General features: G+C 40.1%; 8 non-coding genes across 8 annotated transcripts; all 8 read right to left on the bottom strand.

Annotated features, from left to right (window-relative positions):
* Positions 1–4,203: 4,203 nt before the first annotated feature.
* TRNAR-CCU (transfer RNA arginine (anticodon CCU)) lies at positions 4,204–4,280 on the bottom strand. Its single transcript has one exon. It is a non-coding gene; the product is annotated as a tRNA-Arg (tRNA).
* A 2,207-nt stretch (positions 4,281–6,487) lies between these two features.
* TRNAR-CCU (transfer RNA arginine (anticodon CCU)) lies at positions 6,488–6,560 on the bottom strand. Its single transcript has one exon. It is a non-coding gene; the product is annotated as a tRNA-Arg (tRNA).
* Positions 6,561–11,049: 4,489 nt separating this feature from the next.
* Positions 11,050–11,122, bottom strand: TRNAR-CCU (transfer RNA arginine (anticodon CCU)). Its single transcript has one exon. It is a non-coding gene; the product is annotated as a tRNA-Arg (tRNA).
* Positions 11,123–13,331: 2,209 nt separating this feature from the next.
* Positions 13,332–13,404, bottom strand: TRNAR-CCU (transfer RNA arginine (anticodon CCU)). Its single transcript has one exon. It is a non-coding gene; the product is annotated as a tRNA-Arg (tRNA).
* Positions 13,405–15,611: 2,207 nt separating this feature from the next.
* Positions 15,612–15,684, bottom strand: TRNAR-CCU (transfer RNA arginine (anticodon CCU)). The gene has a single exon. It is a non-coding gene; the product is annotated as a tRNA-Arg (tRNA).
* Positions 15,685–20,174: 4,490 nt separating this feature from the next.
* On the bottom strand, positions 20,175–20,247 carry TRNAR-CCU (transfer RNA arginine (anticodon CCU)). The gene has a single exon. It is a non-coding gene; the product is annotated as a tRNA-Arg (tRNA).
* Positions 20,248–22,453: 2,206 nt separating this feature from the next.
* TRNAR-CCU (transfer RNA arginine (anticodon CCU)) lies at positions 22,454–22,526 on the bottom strand. The gene has a single exon. It is a non-coding gene; the product is annotated as a tRNA-Arg (tRNA).
* Positions 22,527–24,734: 2,208 nt separating this feature from the next.
* Positions 24,735–24,807, bottom strand: TRNAR-CCU (transfer RNA arginine (anticodon CCU)). Its single transcript has one exon. It is a non-coding gene; the product is annotated as a tRNA-Arg (tRNA).
* Positions 24,808–24,880: the final 73 nt, after the last annotated feature.

Consider the following 24,880-nt stretch of genomic DNA (forward strand, 5'->3'; position numbering starts at 1 on the left):
TCAAGGAATACAACTGCACTTGCAGTTCTAACAACATCAACCCGAACTAGCATTTCCTTCTTCTGATATACATATTTATAGAGAGATTTTTAATGATCGGTGCTTGGCAGAAAGGAGATACTTATGGCAAAAGGTTTACTTTTTGCACACTGTAGATCATTACTGGAAAGATAGACTCTATCTGCATATTTACACATCATTTTTAATATGACTCAGAAATGTCATGCCTTTTTTTGAACAAATTATTACATGGTTTGTGAGAACATCTAATTCAGCACTACAGCTTCTGCTTTCATTCTCCATGCCTGAAAACATAATCTTCCATATGAAACAACAAAAGAGTAGGAATTTTTTGTTTTTTTTTGAGTGATGGCATTGAAATGTGCAGTAAGAAATAAAGTACCTTTGTCATACATAAAAAGGATAACGCAAGTCACCTCCGAGTTCATTTACCCCACAGAGGAATTCTGTCTTCACCCACTTTCCTCTATGTGATCACTAAGCTACTCCACAACTTGCAATATCTTTACAACATACGACAGGGTGTGTTTTATCCCACACATCCATTCAAACATATATCTTTTCTGCTCAGACATAAAACAAGCACATTTCTCCATTCCTATCCTAGCAGTGGAGAAAATGCTCTGCTGTGGTACTTGAACAGGTGGCGGAGTGAAGTTTGTTGGAATTGGTTATTTTATCAGCACGCTTCAGTGCTAATGTTGTTAAGAAGGAAGACCCTTAGGAAACTAGATAAACATCTCCAAAATACATCTTCTTCCACCCCAGAAAGAACTCAAACCCACAATCCCTTTGTGAGTATTTGACTGCCTTAGAATTAGGCCAACGGGGTTGCACAGGAGTGCTGTTAACCAATAGCTACAAACACTTTCTAAAAATACGACACATATTCTACATGTTTGTCGCTCCCACTCAGGTATAAAAGAAGTTCATATCACCTTTAAAGAGTCCCCAGCTCTGGTGATTAAAGTTTGAAATGGCTGCATTTAAGGGAACTAGTTAATCCATCATGCTTCAGTCCCACTGTTCTTACGAGTGAAGGACCTGGTGTGGCAGACTCCTACGATATAATTTGGCCATCTTGTTTGTTCTCAATATATGCACTCTTAAGGGAACAACAGCTAGTACTAACAAAGTATTACAATCTGCGCCAAATGTATGCTCTAGGTTTGGAAAATTAGAGTTGGGCAAGGCTAAAACTAAACGTCTGCCTTGGCCCTTAGTTGGCATGGCAAATTTTCAAAATAGAGAGAGGACAAGCATCCCAGGCAGTGTCCCAATATCTCTCTAATGTCCTTGGTGAAACCAAAGATTGTTAAACAGGACATACAATCTACATCAACTAAAAGCAGACAAGTAAAGCTGCCTTTCACAGGTGTCCCATCAACTTCTCAGTCTAACAACACCCCGGGTGTTTTGAAAAATCTATTTAACTGCCATCATTGAAACACCACCCTGCCCTCCCTAAACTCAGTTTGGTTTCTAAGACTAGGGGCCCAGCGATAGTAGCATAAAATAGGGTGCACTGTCTTCCCATCTGCTGCACTTTTTTCGAGAAATACTTCTTTATCAACATAGTAGTTTCACATGGTATTTTTAATTATTCAACAGTTTATACATTCAAGTGGTGAAATAAGTACATGTTTTAATGCTAAATGGGAGACTGCCTGTGAGTGCTATCCAAAGGAGGACATAAAAAATGTCTAGCCAGAAAGGTGGGTTGAAATCCCATTCTCCAGACTGGGCCCAAGAGTAGGATCTGTAGGCAAATGTTTTTGAGTTCCAGCACTTGTGTTTTGAAGGTAGATTGATGTTCCATAGCTGCAAAGTCTATGTAAAGCAAGGGCTGAATTGTGTGGTTTGTGCTTTGAAAATGTAAAAGTCAAGAGCTGAATGTACAGAGTTTCACCACAGATGGGACTTGAACACACAATCCCTGGCTTAGGAGGCCAGTGCCTTATCCATTAGGCCACTGGAGCCACGTTGATACTGCTCTCCCCTGTCCTCCAAATACAAGATTCACTCCCTATCATGTGGTCTCTACCGCAGTTTAAGTCTATGGAATCACTTATACAATACATTCACAATAAGCAATCCATGGATAACTCCCCTCTCTTTAAAGTCCTTACAACTATTCAAATATCTAATATACCCTCACCTGGAAGAACAACACAATGCGGAAGCTAAACTCTCCTAACTTCACTTCACATGTCACAACAAAATGCCCACTGCTCAAGCCAGCAGGAAACATCAAGGCAGCTCAAGGAATACAACTGCACTTGCAGTTCTAACAACATCAACCCTAACTAGCATTTCCTTCTTCTGATATACATATTTATAGAGAGATTTTTAATGATCGGTGCTTAGCAGACAGGAGATACTTATGGCAAAAGGTTTACTTTTTGCACACTGTAGATCATTACTGGAAAGATAGACTCTATCTGCATATTTACACATCATTTTTAATATGACTCAGAAATGTCATGCCTTTTTTTGAACAAATTATTACATGGTTTGTGAGAACATCTAATTCAGCACTACAGCTTCTGCTTTCATTCTCCATGCCTGAAAACATAATCTTCCATATGAAATAACAAAAGACTAGGAATTTTTTGTTTTTTTTGAGTGATGGCATTGAAATGTGCAGTAAGAAATAAAGTACCTTTGTCATACATAAAAAGGATAACGCAAGTCACCTCGAGTTCATTCACCCCACAGAGGAATTCTGTCTTCACCCACTTTCCTCTATGTGATCACTAAGCTACTCCACAACTTGCAATATCTTTACAACATACGACAGGGTGTGTTTTATCCCACACATCCATTCAAACATATATCTTTTCTGCTCAGACATAAAACAAGCACATTTCTCCATTCCTATCCTAGCAGTGGAGAAAATGCTCTGCTGTGGTACTTGAACAGGTGGCGGAGTAAAGTTTGTTGGAATTGGTTATTTTATCAGCACGCTTCAGTGCTAATGTTGTTAAGAAGGGAGACCCTTAGGAAACTAGATAAACATCTCCAAAATACATCTTCTTCCACCCCAGAAAGAACTCAAACCCACAATCCCTTTGTGAGTATTTGACTGCCTTACCCATTAGGCCAACGGGGTTGCATAGGAGTGCTGTTAACCAATAGCTACAAACACTTTCTAAAAATACGACACATATTCTACATGTTTGTCGCTCCCACTCAGGTATAAAAGAAGTTCATATCACCTTTAAAGAGTCCCCAGCTGTGGTGATTAAAGTTTGAAATGGCTGCATTTAAGAGAACTAGTTAATCCATCATGCTTCAGTCCCACTGTTCTTACGAGTGAAGGACCTGGTGTGGCAGACTCCTACGATATAATTTGGCCATCTTGTTTGTTCTCAAAATATGCACTCTTAAGGGAACAAAAGGTAGTACTAACAAAGTATTACAATCTGCGCCAATTGTATGCTCTAGGTTTGGAAAATTAGAGTTGGGCAAGGCTAAAACTAAACGTCTGCCTTGGCCCTTAGTTGGCATGGCAAATTTTCAAAATAGAGAGAGGACAAGCATCCCAGGCAGTGTCCCAATATCTCTCTAATGTCCTTGTTGAAACCAAAGGTTGTTAAACAGGACATACAATCTACATCAACTAAAAGCAGACAAGTAAAGCTGCCTTTCACAGGTGTCCCATCAACTTCTCAGTCTAACAACACCCCGGGTGTTTTGAAAAATCTATTTAACTGCCATCATTGAAACACCACCCTGCCCTCCCTAAACTCAGTTTGGTTTCTAAGACTAGGGGCCCAGCGATAGTAGCATAAAATAGGGTGCACTGTCTTCCCATCTGCTGCACTTTTTTCGAGAAATACTTCCTTATCAACATAGCAGTTTCACATGGTATTTTTAATTATTCAACTGTTTATACATTCAAGTGGTGAAATAAGTACATGTTTTAATGCTAAATGGGAGACTGCCTGCGAGTGCTATCCAAAGGAGGACATAAACAAATGTCTAGCCAGAAAGGTGGGTTGAAATCCCATTCTCCAGACTGGGCCCAAGAGTAGGATATGTAGGCAAATGTTTTTGAGTTCCAGCACTTGTGTTTTGAAGGTAGATTGATGTTCCATAGCTGCAAAGTCTATGTAAAGCAAGGGCTGAATTGTGTGGTTTGTGCTTTGAAAAAGTAAAAGTCAAGAGCTGAATGTACAGAGTTTCACCCAGATGGGACTTGAACCCACAATCCCTGGCTTAGGAGGCCAGTGCCTTATCCATTAGGCCACTGGGGCCACGATGATACTGCTCTCCCCTGTCCTCCAAATACAAGATTCACTCCCTATCATGTGGTCTCTACCGCAGTTTAAGTCTATGGAATCACTTATACAATACATTCACAACAAGCAATCCATGGATAACTCCCCTCTCTTTAAAGTCCTTACAACTATTTAAATATCTAATATACCCTCACCTGGAAGAACAACACAATGCGGACGCTAAACTCTCCTAACTTCACTTCACATGTCACAACAAAATGCCCACTGCTCGAGCCAGCAGGAAACATCAAGGCAGCTCAAGGAATACAACTGCACTTGCAGTTCTAACAACATCAACCCGAGCTAGCATTTCCTTCTTCTGATATACATATTTATAGAGAGATTTTTAATGATCGGTGCTTAGCAGAAAGGAGATACTTATGGCAAAAGGTTTACTTTTTGCACACTGTAGATCATTACTGGAAAGATAGACTCTATCTGCATATTTACACATCATTTTTAATATGACTCAGAAATGTCATGCCTTTTTTTGAACAAATTATTACATGGTTTGTGAGAACATCTAATTTAGCACTACAGCTTCTGCTTTCATTCTCCATGCCTGAAAACATAATCTTCCATATGAAACAACAAAAGAGTAAGAATTTTTGTTTTTTTTTGAGTGATGGCATTGAAATGTGCAGTAAGAAATAAAGTACCTTTGTCATACATAAAAAGGATAACTCAAGTCACCTCCGAGTTCATTCACCCCACAGAGGAATTCTGTCTTCACCCACTTTCCTCTATGTGATCCCTAAGCTACTCCACAACTTGCAATACCTTTACAACATACGACAGGGTGTGTTTTATCCCACACATCCATTCAAACATATATCTTTTCTGCTCAGACATAAAACAAGCACATTTCTCCATTCCTATCCTAGCAGTGGAGAAAATGCTCTGCTGTGGTACTTGAACAGGTGGCGGAGTAAAGTTTGTTGGAATTGGTTATTTTATCAGCACGCTTCAGTGCTAATGTTGTTAAGAAGGGAGACCCTTAGGAAACTAGATAAACATCTCCAAAATACATCTTCTTCCACCCCAGAAAGAACTCAAACCCACAATCCCTTTGTGAGTATTTGACTGCCTTAGAATTAGGCCAACGGGGTTGCACAGGAGTGCTGTTAACCAATAGCTACAAACACTTTCTAAAAATACGACACATATTCTACATGTTTGTCACTCCCACTCAGGTATAAAAGAAGTTCATATCACCTTTAAAGAGTCCCCAGCTCTGGTGATTAAAGTTTGAAATGGCTGCATTTAAGGGAACTAGTTAATCCATCATGCTTCAGTCCCACTGTTCTTACGAGTGAAGGACCTGGTGTGGCAGACTCCTACGATATATTTTGGCCATCTTGTTTGTTCACAATATATGCACTCTTAAGGGAACAACAGGTAGTACTAACAAAGTATTACAATCTGCGCCAAATGTATGCTCTAGGTTTGGAAAATTAGAGTTGGGCAAGGCTAAAACTAAACGTCTGCCTTGGCCCTTAGTTGGCATGGCAAATTTTCAAAATAGAGAGAGGACAAGCATCCCAGGCAGTGTCCCAATATCTCTCTAATGTCCTTGTTGAAACCAAAGGTTGTTAAACAGGACATACAATCTACATCAACTAAAAGCAGACAAGTAAAGCTGCCTTTCACAGGTGTCCCATCAACTTCTCAGTCTAACAACACCCCGGGTGTTTTGAAAAATCTATTTAACTGCCATCATTGAAACACCACCCTGCCCTCCCTAAACTCAGTTTGGTTTCTAAGACTAGGGGCCCAGCGATAGTAGCATAAAATAGGGTGCACTGTCTTCCCATCTGCTGCACTTTTTTCGAGAAATACTTCTTTATCAACATAGCAGTTTCACATGGTATTTTTAATTATTCAACAGTTTATACATTCAAGTGGTGAAATAAGTACATGTTTTAATGCTAAATGGGAGACTGCCTGCGAGTGCTATCCAAAGGAGGACATAAAAAATGTCTAGCCAGAAAGGTGGGTTGAAATCCCATTCTCCAGAATGGGCCCAAGAGTAGGATCTGTAGGCAAATGTTTTTGAGTTCCAGCACTTGTGTTTTGAAGGTAGATTGATGTTCCATAGCTGCAAAGTCTATGTAAAGCAAGGGCTGAATTGTGTGGTTTGTGCTTTGAAAATGTAAAAGTCAAGAGCTGAATGCACAGAGTTTCACCCCAGATGGGACTTGAACCCACAATCCCTGGCTTAGGAGGTCAGTGCCTTAGCCATTAGGCCACCGGGGCCACATTGATACTGCTCTCCCCTGTCCTCCAAATACAAGATCCACTCCCTATCATGTGGTCTCTACCGCAGTTTAAGTCTATGGAATCACTTATACAATACATTCACAACAAGCAATCCATGGATAACTCCGCTCTCTTTAAAGTCCTTACAACTATTCAAATATCTAATATACCCTCACCTGGAAGAACAACACAATGCGGATGCTAAACTCTCCTAACTTCACTTCACATGCCACAACAAAATGCCCACTGCTCGAGCCAGCAGGAAACATCAAGGCAGCTCAAGGAATACAACTGCACTTGCAGTTCTAACAACATCAACCCGAACTAGCATTTCCTTCTTCTGATATACATATTTATAGAGAGATTTTTAATGATCGGTGCTTGGCAGAAAGGAGATACTTATGGCAAAAGGTTTACTTTTTGCACACTGTAGATCATTACTGGAAAGATAGACTCTATCTGCATATTTACACATCATTTTTAATATGACTCAGAAATGTCATGCCTTTTTTTGAACAAATTATTACATGGTTTGTGAGAACATCTAATTCAGCACTACAGCTTCTGCTTTCATTCTCCATGCCTGAAAACATAATCTTCCATATGAAACAACAAAAGAGTAGGAATTTTTTGTTTTTTTTTGAGTGATGGCATTGAAATGTGCAGTAAGAAATAAAGTACCTTTGTCATACATAAAAAGGATAACGCAAGTCACCTCCGAGTTCATTTACCCCACAGAGGAATTCTGTCTTCACCCACTTTCCTCTATGTGATCACTAAGCTACTCCACAACTTGCAATATCTTTACAACATACGACAGGGTGTGTTTTATCCCACACATCCATTCAAACATATATCTTTTCTGCTCAGACATAAAACAAGCACATTTCTCCATTCCTATCCTAGCAGTGGAGAAAATGCTCTGCTGTGGTACTTGAACAGGTGGCGGAGTAAAGTTTGTTGGAATTGGATGTTTTATCAGCACGCTTCAGTGCTAATGTTGTTAAGAAGGGAGACCCTTAGGAAACTAGATAAACATCTCCAAAATACATCTTCTTCCACCCCAGAAAGAACTCAAACCCACAATCCCTTTGTGAGTATTTGACTGCCTTACCCATTAGGCCAACGGGGTTGCACAGGAGTGCTGTTAACCAATAGCTACAAACACTTTCTAAAAATACGACACATATTCTACATGTTTGTCGCTCCCACTCAGGTATAAAAGAAGTTCATATCACCTTTAAAGAGTCCCCAGCTCTGGTGATTAAAGTTTGAAATGGCTGCATTTAAGGGAACTAGTTAATCCATCATGCTTCAGTCCCACTGTTCTTACGAGTGAAGGACCTGGTGTGGCAGACTCCTACGATATAATTTGGCCATCTTGTTTGTTCTCAAAATATGCACTCTTAAGGGAACAACAGGTAGTACTAACAAAGTATTACAATCTGCGCCAAATGTATGCTCTAGGTTTGGAAAATTAGAGTTGGGCAAGGCTAAAACTAAACGTCTGCCTTGGCCCTTAGTTGGCATGGCAAATTTTCAAAATAGAGAGAGGACAAGCATCCCAGGCAGTGTCCCAATATCTCTCTAATGTCCTTGTTGAAACCAAAGGTTGTTAAACAGGACATACAATCTACATCAACTAAAAGCAGACAAGTAAAGCTGCCTTGCACAGGTGTCCCATCAACTTCTCAGTCTAACAAAACCCCGGGTGTTTTGAAAAATCTATTTAACTGCCATCATTGAAACACCACCCTGCCCTCCCTAAACTGAGTTTGGTTTCTAAGACTAGGGGCTCAGCGATAGTAGCATAAAATAGGGTGCACTGTCTTCCCATCTGCTGCACTTTTTTCGAGAAATACTTCTTTATCAACATAGCAGTTTCACATGGTATTTTTAATTATTCAACAGTTTATACATTCAAGTGGTGAAATAAGTACATGATTTAATGCTAAATGGGAGACTGCCTGCAAGTGCTATCCAAAGGAGGACATAAAAAATGTCTAGCCAGAAAGGTGGGTTGAAATCCCATTCTCCAGACTGGGCCCAAGAGTAGGATATGTAGGTAAATGTTTTTGAGTTCCAGCACTTGTGTTTTGAAGGTAGATTGATGTTCCATAGCTGCAAAGTCTATGTAAAGCAAGGGCTGAAATGTGTGGTTTGTGCTTTGAAAATGTAAAAGTCAAGAGCTGAATGTACAGAGTTTCACCCCAGATGGGACTTGAACCCACAATCCCTGGCTGAGGAGGCCAGTGCTTTATCCATTAGGCCACTGGAGCCACGTTGATACTGCTCTCCCCTGTCCTCCAAATACAAGATTCACTCCCTATCATGTGGTCTCTACCGCAGTTTAAGTCTATGGAATCACTTATACAATACATTCACAACAAGCAATCCATGGATAACTCCCCTCTCTTTAAAGTCCTTACAACTATTCAAATATCTAATATACCCTCACCTGGAAGAACAACACAATGCGGACGCTAAACTCTCCTAACTTCACTTCACATGTCACAACAAAATGCCCACTGCTCGAGCCAGCAGGAAACATCAAGGCAGCTCAAGGAATACAACTGCACTTGCAGTTCTAACAACATCAACCCGAGCTAGCATTTCCTTCTTCTGATATACATATTTATAGAGAGATTTTTAATGATCGGTGCTTAGCAGAAAGGAGATACTTATGGCAAAAGGTTTACTTTTTGCACACTGTAGATCATTACTGGAAAGCTAGACTCTATCTGCATATTTACACATCATTTTTAATATGACTCAGAAATGTCATGCCTTTTTTTGAACAAATTATTACATGGTTTGTGAGACCATCTAATTCAGCACTACAGCTTCTGCTTTCATTCTCCATGCCTGAAAACATAATCTTCCATATGAAACAACAAAAGAGTAAGAATTTTTTGTTTTTTTTGAGTGATGGCATTGAAATGTGCAGTAAGAAATAAAGTACCTTTGTCATACATAAAAAGGATAACGCAAGTCACCTCTGAGTTCATTCACCCCACAGAGGAATTCTGTCTTCACCCACTTTCCTCTATGTGATCACTAAGCTACTCCACAACTTGCAATACCTTTACAACATACGACAGGGTGTGTTTTATCCCACAAATCCATTCAAACATATATCTTTTCTGCTCAGACATAAAACAAGCACATTTCTCCATTCCTATCCTAGCAGTGGAGAAAATGCTCTGCTGTGGTACTTGAACAGGTGGCGGAGCAAAGTTTGTCGGAATTGGTTATTTTATCAGCACGCTTCAGTGCTAATGTTGTTAAGAAGGAAGACCCTTAGGAAACTAGATAAACATCTCCAAAATACATCTTCTTCCACCCCAGAAAGAACTCAAACCCACAATCCCTTTGTGAGTATTTGACTGCCTTAGAATTAGGCCAACGGGCTTGCACAGGAGTGCTGTTAACCAATAGCTACAAACACTTTCTAAAAATACGACACATATTCTACATGTTTGTCGCTCCCACTCAGGTATAAAAGAAGTTCATATCACCTTTAAAGAGTCCCCAGCTCTGGTGATTAAAGTTTGAAATGGCTGCATTTAAGGGAACTAGTTAATCCATCATGCTTCAGTCCCACTGTTCTTACGAGTGAAGGACCTGGTGTGGCAGACTCCTACGATATATTTTGGCCATCTTGTTTGTTCACAATATATGCACTCTTAAGGGAACAACAGGTAGTACTAACAAAGTATTACAATCTGCGCCAAATGTATGCTCTAGGTTTGGAAAATTAGAGTTGGGCAAGGCTAAAACTAAACGTCTGCCTTGGCCCTTAGTTGGCATGGCAAATTTTCAAAATAGAGAGAGGACAAGCATCCCAGGCAGTGTCCCAATATCTCTCTAATGTCCTTGTTGAAACCAAAGGTTGCTAAACAGGACATACAATCTACATCAACTAAAAGCAGACAAGTAAAGCTGCCTTTCACAGGTGTCCCATCAACTTCTCAGTCTAACAACACCCCGGGTGTTGTGAAAAATCTATTTAACTGCCATCATTGAAACACCACCCTGCCCTCCCTAAACTCAGTTTGGTTTCTAAGACTAGGGGCCCAGCGATAGTAGCATAAAATAGGGTGCACTGTCTTCCCATCTGCTGCACTTTTTTCGAGAAATACTTCTTTATCAACATAGCAGTTTCATATGGTATTTTTAATTATTCAACAGTTTATACATTCAAGTGGTGAAATAAGTACATGTTTTAATGCTAAATGGGAGACTGCCTACGAGTGCTATCCAAAGGAGGACATAAAAAATGTCTAGCCAGAAAGGTGGGTTGAAATACCATTCTCCAGACTGGGCCCAAGAGTAGGATCTGTAGGCAAATGTTTTTGAGTTTCAGCACTTGTGTTTTGAAGGTAGATTGATGTTCCATAGCTGCAAAGTCTATGTAAAGCAAGGGCTGAATTGTGTGGTTTGTGCTTTGAAAATGTAAAAGTCAAGAGCTGAATGCACAGAGTTTCACCCCAGATGGGACTTGAACCCACAATCCCTGGCTTAGGAGGTCAGTGCCTTAGCCATTAGGCCACCGGGGCCACATTGATACTGCTCTCCCCTGTCCTCCAAATACAAGATCCACTCCCTATCATGTGGTCTCTACCGCAGTTTAAGTCTATGGAATCACTTATACAATACATTCACAAAAAGCAATCCATGGATAACTCCGCTCTCTTTAAAGTCCTTACAACTATTCAAATATCTAATATACCCTCACCTGGAAGAACAACACAATGCGGATGCTAAACTCTCCTAACTTCACTTCACATGCCACAACAAAATGCCCACTGCTCGAGCCAGCAGGAAACATCAAGGCAGCTCAAGGAATACAACTGCACTTGCAGTTCTAACAACATCAACCCGAACTAGCATTTCCTTCTTCTGATATACATATTTATAGAGAGATTTTTAATGATCGGTGCTTGGCAGAAAGGAGATACTTATGGCAAAAGGTTTACTCTTTGCACACTGTAGATCATTACTGGAAAGATAGACTCTATCTGCATATTTACACATCATTTTTAATATGACTCAGAAATGTCATGCCTTTTTTTGAACAAATTATTACATGGTTTGTGAGAACATCTAATTCAGCACTACAGCTTCTGCTTTCATTCTCCATGCCTGAAAACATAATCTTCCATATGAAACAACAAAAGAGTAGGAATTTTTTGGTTTTTTTTGAGTGATGGCATTGAAATGTGCAGTAAGAAATAAAGTACCTTTGTCATACATAAAAAGGATAACGCAAGTCACCTCCGAGTTCATTCACCCCACAGAGGAATTCTGTCTTCACCCACTTTCCTCTATGTGATCACTAAGTTACTCCACAACTTGCAATATCTTTACAACATACGACAGGGTGTGTTTTATCCCACACATCCATTCAAACATATATCTTTTCTGCTCAGACATAAAACAAGCACATTTCTCCATTCCTATCCTAGCAGTGGAGAAAATGCTCTGCTGTGGTACTTGAACAGGTGGCGGAGTAAAGTTTGTTGGAATTGGTTATTTTATCAGCACGCTTCAGTGCTAATGTTGTTAAGAAGGGAGACCCTTAGGAAACTAGATAAACATCTCCAAAATACATCTTCTTCCACCCCAGAAAGAACTCAAACCCACAATCCCTTTTTGAGTATTTGACTGCCTTACCCATTAGGCCAACGGGGTTGCACAGGAGTGCTGTTAACCAATAGCTACAAACACTTTCTAAAAATACAACACATATTCTACATGTTTGTCGCTCCCACTCAGGTATAAAAGAAGTTCATATCACCTTTAAAGAGTCCCCAGCTGTGGTGATTAAAGTTTGAAATGGCTGCATTTAAGGGAACTAGTTAATCCATCATGCTTCAGTCCCACTGTTCTTACGAGTGAAGGACCTGGTGTGGCAGACTCCTATGATATAATTTGGCCATCTTGTTTGTTCTCAAAATATGCACTCTTAAGGGAACAACAGGTAGTACTAACAAAGTATTACAATCTGCGCCAAATGTATGCTCTAGGTTTGGAAAATTAGAGTTGGGCAAGGCTAAAACTAAACGTCTGCCTTGGCACTTAGTTGGCATGGCAAATTTTCAAAATAGAGAGAGGACAAGCATCCCAGGCAGTGTCCCAATATCTCTCTAATGTCCTTGTTGAAACCAAAGGTTGTTAAACAGGACATACAATCTACATCAACTAAAAGCAGACAAGTAAAGCTGCCTTGCACAGGTGTCCCATCAACTTCTCAGTCTAACAAAACCCCGGGTGTTTTGAAAAATCTATTTAACTGCCATCATTGAAACACCACCCTGCCCTCCCTAAACTCAGTTTGGTTTCTAAGACTAGGGGCTCAGCGATAGTAGCATAAAATAGGGTGCACTGTCTTCCCATCTGCTGCACTTTTTTCGAGAAATACTTCTTTATCAACATAGCAGTTTCACATGGTATTTTTAATTATTCAACAGTTTATACATTCAAGTGGTGAAATAAGTACATGATTTAATGCTAAATGGGAGACTGCCTGCGAGTGCTATCCAAAGGAGGACATAAAAAATGTCTAGCCAGAAAGGTGGGTTGAAATCCCATTCTCCAGACTGGGCCCAAGAGTAGGATATGTAGGTAAATGTTTTTGAGTTCCAGCACTTGTGTTTTGAAGGTAGATTGATGTTCCATAGCTGCAAAGTCTATGTAAAGCAAGGGCTGAATTGTGTGGTTTGTGCTTTGAAAATGTAAAAGTCAAGAGCTGAATGTACAGAGTTTCACCCCAGATGGGACTTGAACCCACAATCCCTGGCTGAGGAGGCCAGTGCCTTATCCATTAGGCCACTGGAGCCACGTTGATACTGCTCTCCCCTGTCCTCCAAATACAAGATTCACTCCCTATCATGTGGTCTCTACCGCAGTTTAAGTCTATGGAATCACTTATACAATACATTCACAACAAGCAATCCATGGATAACTCCCCTCTCTTTAAAGTACTTACAACTATTCAAATATCTAATATACCCTCACGTGGAAGAACAACACAATGCGGACGCTAAACTCTCCTAACTTCACTTCACATGTCACAACAAAATGCCCACTGCTCGAGCCAGCAGGAAACATCAAGGCAGCTCAAGGAATACAACTGCACTTGCAGTTCTAACAACATCAACCCGAGCTAGCATTTCCTTCTTCTGATATACATATTTATAGAGAGATTTTTAATGATCGGTGCTTAGCAGAAAGGAGATACTTATGGCAAAAGGTTTACTTTTTGCACACTGTAGATCATTACTGGAAAGCTAGACTCTATCTGCATATTTACACATCATTTTTAATATGACTCAGAAATGTCATGCCTTTTTTTGAACAAATTATTACATGGTTTGTGAGACCATCTAATTCAGCACTACAGCTTCTGCTTTCATTCACCATGCCTGAAAACATAATCTTCCATATGAAACAACAAGAAACTAGGAATTTTTTGTTTTTTTTGAAAGATGGCATTGAAATGTGCAGTAAGAAATAAAGTACCTTTGTCATACATAAAAAGGATACCGCAAGTCACCTCCGAGTTCATTCACCTCACAGGGGAATTCTGTCTTCACCCACTTTCCTCTATGTGATCACTAAGCTACTCCACAACTTGCAATACCTTTAAAACATACGACAGGGTGTGTTTTATCCCACAAATCCATTCAAACATATATCTTTTCTGCTCAGACATAAAACAAGCACATTTCTCCATTCCTATCCTAGCAGTGGAGAAAATGCTCTGCTGTGGTACTTGAACAGGTGGCGGAGTAAAGTTTGTTGGAATTGGTTATTTTATCAGCATGCTTCACTGCTAATGTTGTTAAGAAGGAAGACCCTTAGGAAACTAGATAAACATCTCCAAAATACATCTTCTTCCACCCCAGAAAGAACTCAAACCCACAATCCCTTTGTGAGTATTTGACTGCCTTAGAATTAGGCCAACGGGGTTGCACAGGAGTGCTGTTAACCAATAGCTACAAACACTTTCTAAAAATACGACACATATTCTATATGTTTGTCGCTCCCACTCAGGTATAAAAGAAGTTCATGTCACCTTTAAAGAGTCCCCAGCTGTGGTGATTAAAGTTTGAAATGGCTGCATTTAAGGGAACTAGTTAATCCATCATGCTTCAGTCCCACTGTTCTTACGAGTGAAGGACCTGGTGTGGCAGACTCCTACGATATAATTTGGCCATCTTGTTTGTTCTCAATATATGCACTCTTAAGGGAACAACAGGTAGTACTAACAAAGTATTACAATCTGCGCCAAATGTATGCTCTAGGTTTGGAAAATTAGAGTTGGGCAAGGCTAAAACTAAACGTCTGCCTTGGCCCTTAGTTGGCATGGCAAATTTTCAAAATAGAGAGAGGACAAGCATCCCAGGCAGTGTCCCAATATCTCTCTAATGTCCTTGTTGAAACCAAAGGTTGCTAAACAGGACATACAATCTACATCAACTAAAAGCAGACAAGTAAAGCTGCCTTTCACAGGTGTCCCATCAACTTCTCAGTCTAACAACACCCCGGGTGTTGTGAAAAATCTATTTAACTGCCATCATTGAAACACCACCCTGCCCTCCCTAAACTCAGTTTGGTTTCTAAGACTAGGGGCCCAGCGATAGTAGCATAAAATAGGGTGCACTGTCTTCCCATCTGCTGCACTTTTTTCGAGAAATACTTCTTTATCAACATAGCAGTTTCATATGGTATTTTTAATTATTCAACAGTTTATACATTAAAGTGGTGAAATAAGTACATGTTTTAATGCTAAATGGGAGACTGCCTACGAGTGCTATCCAAAGGAGGACATAAAAAATGTCTAGCCAGAAAGGTGGGTTGAAATCCCATTCTCCAGACTGGGCCCAAGAGTAGGATCTGTAGGCAAATGTTTTTGAGTTCCAGCACTTGTGTTTTGAAGGTAGATTGATGTTCCATAGCTGCAAAGTCTATGTAAAGCAAGGGCTGAATTGTGTGGTTTGTGCTTTGAAAATGTAAAAGTCAAGAGCTGAATGTACAGAGTTTCACCCCAGATGGGACTTGAAGCCACGACCTCTGGCTTAGGAGGCCAGTGCCTTATCCATTAGGCCACTGGAGCCACGTTGATACTGCTTTCTCCTGTCCTCCAAATACAAGATTCACTCCCTATCATGTGGTCTCTACCGCAGTTTAAGTCTATGGAATCACTTATACAATACATTCACAACAAGCAATCCATGGATAACTCCCCTCTCTTTAAAGTCCTTACAACTATTCAAATATCTAATATACCCTCACCTGGAAGAACAACACAATGCGGAAGCTAAACTCTCCTAACTTCACTTCACATGTCACAACAAAATGCCCACTGCTCGAGCCAGCAGGAAACATCAAGGCAGCTCAAGGAATACAACTGCACTTGCAGTTCTAACGACATCAACCCGAACTAGCATTTCCTTCTTCTGATATACATATTTATAGAGAGATTTTTAATGATCGGTGCTTAGCAGAAAGGAGATACTTATGGCAAAAGGTTTACTTTTTGCACACTGTAGATAATTACTGGAGAGATAGACTCTATCTGCATATTTACACATCATTTTTAATATTACTCAGAAATGTCATGCCTTTTTTTGAACAAATTATTACATGGTTTGTGAGAACATCTAATTCAGCACTACAGCTTCTGCTTTCATTCTCCATGGCTGAAAACATAATCTTCCATATGAAACAACAAAAGAGTAGGAATTTTTTGTTTTTTTTTGAGTGATGGCATTGAAATGTGTAGTAAGAAATAAAGTACCTTTGTCATACATAAAAAGGATAACGCAAGTCACCTCCGAGTTCATTCACCCCACAGAGGAATTCTGTCTTCACCCACTTTCCTCTATGTGATCACTAAGCTACTCCACAACTTGCAATACCTTTACAACATACGACAGGATGTGTTTTATCCCACACATCCATTCAAACATATATCTTTTCTGCTCAGACATAAAACAAGCACATTTCTCCATTCCTATCCTAGCAGTGGAGAAAATGCTTTGCTGTGGTACTTGAACAGGTGGCGGAGCAAAGTTTGTTGGAATTGGTTATTTTATCAGCACGCTTCAGTGCTAATGTTGTTAAGAAGGAAGACCCTTAGGAAACTAGATAAACATCTCCAAAATACATCTTCTTCCACCCCAGAAAGAACTCAAACCCACAATCCCTTTGTGAGTATTTGACTGCCTTAGAATTAGGCCAACGGGGTTGCACAGGAGTGCTGTTAACCAATAGCTACAAACACTTTCTAAAAATACGACACATATTCTACATGTTTGTCGCTCCCACTCAGGTATAAAAGAAGTTCATATCACCTTTAAAGAGTCCCCAGCTGTGGTGATTAAAGTTTGAAATGGCTGCATTTAAGGGAACTAGTTAATCCATCATGCTTCAGTCCCACTGTTCTTACGAGTGAAGGACCTGGTGTGGCAGACTCCTACGATATATTTTGGCCATCTTGTTTGTTCACAATATATGCACTCTTAAGGGAACAACAGGTAGTACTAACAAAGTATTACAATCTGCGCCAAATGTATGCTCTAGGTTTGGAAAATTAGAGTTGGGCAAGGCTAAAACTAAACGTCTGCCTTGGCCCTTAGTTGGCATGGCAAATTTTCAAAATAGAGAGAGGACAAGCATCCCAGGCAGTGTCCCAATATCTCTCTAATGTCCTTGTTGAAACCAAAGGTTGCTAAACAGGACATACAATCTACATCAACTAAAAGCAGACAAGTAAAGCTGCCTTTCACAGGTGTCCCATCAACTTCTCAGTCTAACAACACCCCGGGTGTTGTGAAAAATCTATTTAACTGCCATCATTGAAACACCACCCTGCCCTCCCTAAACTCAGTTTGGTTTCTAAGACTAGGGGCCCAGCGATAGTAGCATAAAATAGGGTGCACTGTCTTCCCATCTGCTGCACTTTTTTCGAGAAATACTTCTTTATCAACATAGCAGTTTCATATGGTATTTTTAATTATTCAACAGTTTATACATTCAAGTGGTGAAATAAGTACATGTTTTAATGCTAAATGGGAGACTGCCTACGAGTGCTATCCAAAGGAGGACATAAAAAATGTCTAGCCAGAAAGGTGGGTTGAAATCCCATTCTCCAGACTGGGCCCAAGAGTAGGATCTGTAGGCAAATGTTTTTGAGTTCCAGCACTTGTGTTTTGAAGGTAGATTGATGTTCCATAGCTGCAAAGTCTATGTAAAGCAAGGGCTGAATTGTGTGGTTTGTGCTTTGAAAATGTAAAAGTCAAGAGCTGAATGTACAGAGTTTCACCCCAGATGGGACTTGAAGCCACGACCTATGGCTTAGGAGGCCAGTGCCTTATCCATTAGGCCACTGGAGCCACGTTGATACTGCTCTCCCCTGTCCTCCAAATACAAGATTCACTCCCTATCATGTGGTCTCTACCGCAGTTTAAGTCTATGGAATCACTTATACAATACATTCACAACAAGCAATCCATGGATAACTCCCCTCTCTTTAAAGTCCTTACAACTATTCAAATATCTAATATACCCTCACCTGGAAGAACAACACAATGCGGACGCTAAACTCTCCTAACTTCACTTCACATGTCACAACAAAATGCCCACTGCTCGAGCCAGCAGGAAACATCAAGGCAGCTCAAGGAATACAACTGCACTTGCAGTTCTTACAACATCAACCCGAACTAGCATTTCCTTCTTCTGATATACATATTTATAGAGAGATTTTTAATGATCGGTGCTTAGCAGAAAGGAGATACTTATGGCAAAAGGTTTACTTTTTGCACACTGTAGATCATTACTGGAGAGATAGACTCTATCTGCATATTTACACATCATTTTTAATATTACTCAGAAATGTCATGCCTTTTTTTGAACAAATTATTACATGGTTTGTGAGAACATCTAATTCAGCACTACAGCTTCTGCTTTCATTCTCCATGGCTGAAAACATAATCTTCCATATGAAACAACAAAAGAGTAGGAATTTTTAGTTTTTTTTTGAGTGATGGCATTGAAATGTGCAGTAAGAAATAAAGTACCTTTGTCATACATAAAAAGGATAACGCAAGTCACCTCCGAGTTCATTCACCCCACAGAGGAATTCTGTCTTCACCCACTTTCCTCTATGTGATCACTAAGCTACTCCACAACTTGCAATACCTTTACAACATACGACAGGATGTGTTTTATCCCACACATCCATTCAAACATATATCTTTTCTGCTCAGACATAAAACAAGCACATTTCTCCATTCCTATCCTAGCAGTGGAGAAAATGCTCTGCTGTGGTACTTGAACAGGTGGCGGAGTAAAGTTTGTAGGAATTGGTTATTTTATCAGCACGCTTCCGTGCTAATGTTGTTAAGAAGGGAGACCCTTGGGAAACTAGATAAACATCTCCAAAATACATCTTCTTCCACCCCAGAAAGAACTCAAACCCACAATCCCTTTGTGAGTATTTGACTGCCTTACCCATTAGGCCAACGGGGTAGCACAGGAGTGCTGTTAACCAATAGCTACAAACACTTTCTAAAAATACGACACATATTCTACATGTTTGTCGCTCCCACTCAGGTATAAAAGAAGTTCATATCACCTTTAAAGAGTCCCCAGCTGTGGTGATTAAAGTTTGAAATGGCTGCATTTAAGGGAACTAGTTAATCCATCATGCTTCAGTCCCACTGTTCTTACGAGTGAAGGACCTGGTGTGGCAGACTCCTACGATATAATTTGGCCATCTTGTTTGTTCTCAATATATGCACTCTTAAGGGAACAACAGGTAGTACTAACAAAGTATTACAATCTGCGCCAAATGTATGCTCTAGGTTTGGAAAATTAGAGTTGGGCAAGGCTAAAACTAAACGTCTGCCTTGGCCCTTAGTTGGCATGGCAAATTTTCAAAATAGAGAGAGGACAAGCATCCCAGGCAGTGTCCCAATATCTCTCTAATGTCCTTGTTGAAACCAAAGGTTGTTAAACAGGACATACAATCTACATCAACTAAAAGCAGACAAGTAAAGCTGCCTTTCACAGGTGTCCCATCAACTTCTCAGTCTAACAACACCCCGGGTGTTTTGAAAAATCTATTTAACTGCCATCATTGAAACACCACCCTGCCCTCCCTAAACTCAGTTTGGTTTCTAAGACTAGGGGCCCAGCGATAGTAGCATAAAATAGGGTGCACTGTCTTCCCATCTGCTGCACTTTTTTCAAGAAATACTTCTTTATCAACATAGCAGTTTCACATGGTATTTTTAATTATTCAACAGTTTATACATTCAAGTGGTGAAATAAGTACATGTTTTAATGCTAAATGGGAGACTGCCTGCGAGTGCTATCCAAAGGAGGACATAAAAAATGTCTAGCCAGAAAGGTGGGTTGAAATCCCATTCTCCAGACTGGGCCCAAGAGTAGGATATGTAGGTAAATGTTTTTGAGTTCCAGCACTTGTGTTTTGAAGGTAGATTGATGTTCCATAGCTGCAAAGTCTATGTAAAGCAAGGGCTGAATTGTGTGGTTTGTGCTTTGAAAATGTAAAAGTCAAGAGCTGAATGTACAGACTTTCACCCCAGATGGGACTTGAACCCACAATCCCTGGCTTAGGAGGCCAGTGCCTTATCCATTAGGCCACTGGAGCCACGTTGATACTGCTCTCCCCTGTCCTCCAAATACAAGATTCACTCCCTACCATGTGGTCTCTACCGCAGTTTAAGTCTATGGAATCACTTATACAATACATTCACAACAAGCAATCCATGGATAACTCCCCTCTCTTTAAAGTCCTTACAACTATTCAAATATCTAATATACCCTCACCTGGAAGAACAACACAATGCGGACGCTAAACTCTCCTAACTTCACTTCACATGTCACAACAAAATGCCCACTGCTCGAGCCAGCAGGAAACATCAAGGCAGCTCAAGGAATACAACTGCACTTGCAGTTCTAACAACATCAACCCGAGCTAGCATTTCCTTCTTCTGATATACATATTTATAGAGAGATTTTTAATGATCGGTGCTTAGCAGAAAGGAGATACTGATGGCAAAAGGTTTACTTTTTGCACACTGTAGATCATTACTGGAAAGATAGACTCTATCTGCATATTTACACATCATTTTTAATATGACTCAGAAATGTCATGCCTTTTTTTGAACAAATTATTACATGGTTTGTGAGAACATCTAATTCAGCACTACAGCTTCTGCTTTCATTCTCCATGCCTGAAAACATAATCTTCCATATGAAACAACAAAAGAGTAAGAATTTTTTGTTTTTTTTTGAGTGATGGCATTGAAATGTGCAGTAAGAAATAAAGTACCTTTGTCATACATAAAATGATAACGCAAGTCACCTCCGAGTTCATTCACCCCACAGAGGAATTCTGTCTTCACCCACTTTCCTCTATGTGATCACTAAGCTACTCCACAACTTGCAATACCTTTACAACATACGACAGGGTGTGTTTTATCCCACAAATCCATTCAAACATATATATTTTCTGCTCAGACATAAAACAAGCACATTTCTCCATTCCTATCCTAGCAGTGGAGAAAATGCTCTGCTGTGGTACTTGAACAGGTGGCGGAGTAAAGTTTGTTGGAATTGGTTATTTTATCAGCATGCTTCACTGCTAATGTTGTTAAGAAGGAAGACCCTTAGGAAACTAGATAAAAATCTCCAAAATACATCTTCTTCCACCACAGAAAGAACTCAAACCCACAATCCCTTTGTGAGTACTTGACTGCCTTAGAATTAGGCCAACGGGGTTGCACAGGAGTGCTGTTAACCAATAGCTACAAACACTTTCTAAAAATACAACACATATTCTACATTTTGTCGCTCCCACTCAGGTATAAAAGAAGTTCATATCACCTTTAAAGAGTCCCCAGCTGTGGTGATTAAAGTTTGAAATGGCTGCATTTAAGGGAACTAGTTAATCCATCATGCTTCAGTCCCACTGTTCTTACGAGTGAAGGACCTGGTGTGGCAGACTCCTACGATATAATTTGGCCATCTTGTTTGTTCTCAATATATGCACTCTTAAGGGAACAACAGGTAGTACTAACAAAGTATTACAATCTGCGCCAAATGTATGCTCTAGGTTTGGAAAATTAGAGTTGGGCAAGGCTAAAACTAAACGTCTGCCTTGGCCCTTAGTTGGCATGGCAAATTTTCAAAATAGAGAGAGGACAAGCATCCCAGGCAGTGTCCCAATATCTCTCTAATGTCCTTGTTGAAACCAAAGGTTGTTAAACAGGACATACAATCTACATCAACTAAAAGCAGACAAGTAAAGCTGCCTTTCACAGGTGTCCCATCAACTTCTCAGTCTAACAACACCCCAGGTGTTTTGAAAAATCTATTTAACTCCCATCATTGAAACACCACCCTGCCCTCCCTAAACTCAGTTTGGTTTATAAGACTAGGGGCCCAGCGATAGTAGCATAAAATAGGGTGCACTGTCTTCCCATCTGCTGCACTTTTTTCGAAAAATACTTCTTTATCAACATAGCAGTTTCACATTGTATTTTTAATTATTCAACAGTTTATACATTCAAGTGGTGAAATAAGTACATGTTTTAATGCTAAATGGGAGACTGCCTGCGAGTGCTATCCAAAGGAGGACATAAAAAATGTCTAGCCAGAAAGGTGGGTTGAAATCCCATTCTCTAGACTGGGCCCAAGAGTAGGATATGTAGGCAAATGTTTTTGAGTTCCAGCACTTGTGTTTTGAAGGTAGATTGATGTTCCATAGCTGCAAAGTCTATGTAAAGCAAGGGCTGAATTGTGTGGTTTGTGCTTTGAAAAAGTAAAAGTCAAGAGCTGAATGTACAGAGTTTCACCCCAGATGGGACTTGAACCCACAATCCCTGGCGTAGGAGGCCAGTGCCTTATCCATTAGGCCACTGGGGCCACATTGATACTGCTCTCCCCTGTCCTCCAAATACAAGATTCACTCCCTATCATGTGGTCTCTACCGCAGTTTAAGTCTATGGAATCACTTATACAATACATTCACAACAAGCAATCCATGGATAACTCCCCTCTCTTTAAAGTCCTTACAACTATTCAAATATCTAATATACCCTCACCTGGAAGAACAACACAATGCGGACGCTAAACTCTCCTAACTTCACTTCACATGTCACAACAAAATGCCCACTGCTCGAGCCAGCAGGAAACATCAAGGCAGCTCAAGGAATACAACTGCACTTGCAGTTCTAACAACATCAACCCGAGCTAGCATTTCCTTCTTCTGATATACATATTTATAGAGAGATTTTTAATGATCGGTGCTTAGCAGAAAGGAGATACTTATGGCAAAAGGTTTACTTTTTGCACACTGTAGATCATTACTGGAAAGATAGACTCTATCTGCATATTTACACATCATTTTTAATATGACTCAGAAATGTCATGCCTTTTTTTGAACAAATTATTACATGGTTTGTGAGAACATCTAATTCAGCACTACAGCTTCTGCTTTCATTCTCCATGCCTGAAAACATAATCTTCCATATGAAACAACAAAAGACTAGGAATTTTTTGTTTTTTTTTGAGTGATGGCATTGAAATGTGCAGTAAGAAATAAAGTACCTTTGTCATACATAAAAAGGATAACGCAAGTCACCTCCGAGTTCATTCACCCCACAGAGGAATTCTGTCTTCACCCACTTTCCTCTATGTGATCACTAAGCTACTCCACAACTTGCAATACCTTTACAACATATGACAGGGTGTGTTTTATTCCACACATCCATTCAAACATATATCTTTTCTGCTCAGACATAAAACAAGCACATTTCTTCATTCCGATCCTAGCAGTGGAGAAAATGCTCTGCTGTGGTACTTGAACAGGTGGCAGAGTAAAGTTTGTTGGAATTGGTTATTTTATCAGCACGCTTCAGTGCTAATGTTGTTAAGAAGGAAGACCCTTAGGAAACTAGATAAACATCTCCAAAATACATCTTCTTCCACCCCAGAAAGAACTCAAACCCACAATCCCTTTGTGAGTATTTGACTGCCTTAGAATTAGGCCAACGGGGTTGCACAGGAGTGCTGTTAACCAATAGCTACAAACACTTTCTAAAAATACGACACATATTCTACATGTTTGTCGCTCCCACTCAGGTATAAAAGAAGTTCATATCACCTTTAAAGAGTCCCCAGCTCTGGTGATTAAAGTTTGAAATGGCTGCATTTAAGGGAACTAGTTAATCCATCATGCTTCACTCCCACTGTTCTTACGAGTGAAGGACCTGGAGTGGCAGACTCCTATGATATAATTTGGCCATCTTGTTTGTTCACAATATATGCACTCTTAAGGGAACAACAGGTAGTACTAACAAAGTATTACAATCTGCGCCAAATGTATGCTCTAGGTTTGGAAAATTAGAGTTGGGCAAGGCTAAAACTAAACGTCTGCCTTGGCCCTTAGTTGGCATGGCAAATTTTCAAAATAGAGAGAGGACAAGCATCCCAGGCAGTGTCCCAATATCTCTCTAATGTCCTTGTTGAAACCAAAGGTTGTTAAACAGGACATACAATCTACATCAACTAAAAGCAGACAAGTAAAGCTGCCTTTCACAGGTGTCCCATCAACTTCTCAGTCTAACAACACCCCGGGTGTTTTGAAAAATCTATTTAACCGCCATCATTGAAACACCACCCTGCCCTCCCTAAACTCAGTTTGGTTTCTAAGACTAGGGGCCCAGCGATAGTAGCATAAAATAGGGTGCACTGTCTTCCCATCTGCTGCACTTTTTTCGAGAAATACTTCTTTATCAACATAGCAGTTTCACATGGTATTTTTAATTATTCAACAGTTTATACATTCAAGTGGTGAAATAAGCACATGTTTTAATGCTAAATGGGAGACTGCCTGCGAGTGCTATCCAAAGGAGGACATAAAAAATGTCTAGCCAGAAAGGTGGGTTGAAATCCCATTCTCCAGACTGGGCCCAAGAGTAGGATATGTAGGCAAATGTTTTTGAGTTCCAGCACTTGTGTTTTGAAGGTAGATTGATGTTCCATGGCTGCAAAGTCTATGTAAAGCAAGGGCTGAATTGTGTGGTTTGTGCTTTGAAAATGTAAAAGTCAAGAGCTGAATGTACAGAGTTTCACCCCAGATGGGACTTGAGCCCACAATCCCTGGCTTAGGAGGCCAGTGCCTTATCCATTAGGCCACTGGGGCCACGTTGATACTGCTCTCCCCTGTCCTCCAAATACAAGATTCACTCACTATCATGTGGTCTCTACCGCAGTTT

Source organism: Pleurodeles waltl, chromosome 7 (genome assembly GCF_031143425.1).
Source record: "Pleurodeles waltl isolate 20211129_DDA chromosome 7, aPleWal1.hap1.20221129, whole genome shotgun sequence".
Classification (NCBI taxonomy): Eukaryota; Metazoa; Chordata; class Amphibia; order Caudata; family Salamandridae; genus Pleurodeles; species Pleurodeles waltl.